Below are 2,954 nucleotides of genomic sequence, written 5' to 3' on the forward strand. Positions count from 1 at the left end.
TCTGGTTACACATTCTCACACAATTGAAACGAAAGGAAGTCACAAAGATAATTATTGCAGATGATTTGAAAATTGGTGGAGTTGGGGTGAATGAGCAAGGAGATCCAAGGTTGCAGGAGGTTACTGATCAGTTGGAAAGATGTGCAGAGAAATGGCAAATTAAGTGTAATCTGTACAAGTGTGAGGTCATGTCAAATTCAAGAAGAAAGTGAGGGTACTGAGGGACATTGATATACAGAAGGATCTTGGTGCACTGAGTGGTAAGGTCCTAGGGAGTGTTACTGAACAAAGAGACCTTGGAGTCCAGGTTCATAGTTCCTTGAAAGTATAATCCCAGGTAAATAGGATAGTGAAGAAGGTGTTTATTCTGCTTGCGTTTACTGATCAGAGCACTGAGTAGAGGAGTTAGGAGGTCATGTTGTGGCTGTACAGGACATTGGATAAGCCATTTTTGGAATATTGCATGCAGTTCTTCCTCCCTATCGGAACAATGTTGTATAAATTGCAAGGTTTCAGAAAAGATTTACAAGGATGTTGCCAGGATTGGAAGATTTGAGCTAAAGGGAGAGGTTGAATGGGCTGGGGCGACTTGAGGCTGAGGGGTGACCATATAGAGATTTATACAATGATGAGAGGAATGGATAGATTGAACAGACAAGGTATTTTCCCTGAGGTAGTGGAGTCCAGAACCGGACGGCCTAGGTTCAGGGTGAGAAGGGAAATATATAATGGGAACCTAAGGGGCAACGTTTTCAGGCAGAGGGTGATGCGTGAATGCAATGAACTGCTAGAGGAAGTGGTGGAGGCTGGTACAACTACTGCATCTAAAAGGCATCTGGATGGGTATACGAACAGGAAGGGTTGAGGGGGATTTGGGCCAAGTGCTGGCAAATGAGACAAAATTACGTTAGCGTATGTGGGCAGCGTGAACGAGATGGACTGAAGAGTCTGTTTCCGTGCTGTACATCTCTATGACTAAATGTTTTGCACAATCCTTTTCCAGCCACACACTTCACTGTTTCCCCTGTTTACCATGGTCAATTCTCCTCTCAAACACATGTAAATGGCTTTGGTTGTGATTGTAGGGTGTGCTTTATGGTCACTTTAAAAATCCATCATCTCACATAATTCCACTACACTACAATTTCCCAGAGAATTTCTCAGTGTGACATTACTCCTTCACTCAGCTTCTTCACCCAACGGTCGACCTGAGATAGTCATGTCCCTGGCCATTTACACAATGTGTTATTCAAAGAAACACTGACACAAACATTTGAAGAGGAGTTTAGAGAATATCATTTTTGACAAAAATTGAAGTCTCCCAAAATGATCACATTGCCTTTGCATTGCACATGTCCCTGGCCATTTACACAATGTGTTATTCAAAGAAACACTGACACAAACATTTGAAGAGGAGTTTAGAGAATATCATTTTTGACAAAAAATTGAAGTCTCCCAAAATGATCACATTGCCTTTGCATTGCACAGGAATTCATTGGAAAGTGTAACAGGGCTGAGCAATGAAATGCTGTCAGGCAGCCTAAAACTGTTCTCCTGCTTGTGTTTGTGACACGTGTTACTCATAATCTGCATTCAGGCTGATTCAGCAGCATCATCTGATGCCAAATGCTTTCTCTGTAATGTCTTTGTTACCCATTACTGTCAGGGTTACCCATCCTGCACTCCCGGAGACCCCTCAAGGATGGGTACAATTGAATATTTATGTTCTGCCTTTTGCTTCTCCCCTAACCACATCTTCCTGGCGACTAAATCTTATTTATCTCTGTGTCACAAGTCTATTACCTTATTGCAGATACTTTGTCCATTCCAAAGAAAGAACATTGTAATTGACTTTTTCCTATAATGTCCTGTCACAGCCTAATTCGCTGATGTATAGTTTTAGTTAAACTCTGTCCCATCCAGTTCCCTCCTGCTTGTCTTCAGCCACATTCCCATGCTGTTCCAATGTATCACCTTTTCTGTTTGGATTTGGCAAGCTCCTTTCACCTGAACCCTGTCCCTGCATCCTCTCTATCAATTAAAGCCCTGTCCATAAACCCACCGACATAATTTGCCAGGACACTGGTCCCAACAGTGTTGTTTTTAATTCACTCGTGTGATGTTGCTGTCTCTGGCTGGCCAGCATTTCATGCCCACCCCCGAGCTGCCATTGAGCCGAGAGCCTTGTGAGACTATTAGAGAAGGCAGCTGCCTATCGCAGATTTCGTTCCTGAAAGGATATTGAGCATTTGGATGGGTATCCCTGCCACTGGCATTATATTCTGGATGAACGGTCGAGTGAGAGTAACATTAGACCATCGCCTGTCCCACTGATAGCTCCCTCATCCCTGAGTACTGATCCCAGTGCACCATGAATCAAACCCTTTCTTCCTGACCGTGGTTTGATCCTGATACCTTCCTGCACTCTGCTATCACTCAGTCTCACTCCATGTGTATCTGTCACTGTGAGAGTCTAATTGCTGCCAGTGACTGCAGCTTTTGTAGTTACTCCAGATCCTGAGCCAACAGAACTCTCCACTCCAGGGAGACGCAGCAGCACAGGCCAGGGATAGAGACTGGGATATTCCAAATCTCTGTGGTGCTCAGTGCCATTCTCCCTGTGCAACCGTCACTGCATCAGTCTAATTTCCCAATCTGTCTATTTCTCTGTCTCCTGCAGGTACTCAGGATGTTCCTGACTCAATAAACCTCCCAATTGCTGGGTGTTTCATTCATCATCTCATTGAACGCAATTGGTCAGCCTGAGGGCAGGGAGATCTGGTTTCTTCAATAAATCCTGCAGTGAGGTAAGATCACTCACAGTGAACAGAGCAGAGCGAATTTAAGGGATCAAAGTTTAGTCCGGAAGACATGACACAGATATAGTGTTGAAGGGTGAATACAGAGCATGATGGGCCCAGACTCAATCCACACTCTCTTGTTCACTTTCATCA

The 2,954-nt window shown here is 44.1% G+C and overlaps 1 long non-coding RNA gene across 1 annotated transcript in view; it reads left to right on the forward strand.

Annotated features, from left to right (window-relative positions):
* LOC122552423 overlaps positions 1 to 2,954 on the forward strand; it is a 9,785-nt gene that overhangs the window by 2,324 nt on the left and 4,507 nt on the right. Inside the window, exon 2 of the long non-coding RNA XR_006312388.1 lies at positions 2,681 to 2,807. This is a non-coding gene — a long non-coding RNA (uncharacterized LOC122552423). The remainder of the gene's footprint in view (positions 1 to 2,680; positions 2,808 to 2,954) is intronic.

This window comes from Chiloscyllium plagiosum, chromosome 8 (genome assembly GCF_004010195.1).
Source record: "Chiloscyllium plagiosum isolate BGI_BamShark_2017 chromosome 8, ASM401019v2, whole genome shotgun sequence".
NCBI classification, from domain to species: domain Eukaryota; kingdom Metazoa; phylum Chordata; class Chondrichthyes; order Orectolobiformes; family Hemiscylliidae; genus Chiloscyllium; species Chiloscyllium plagiosum.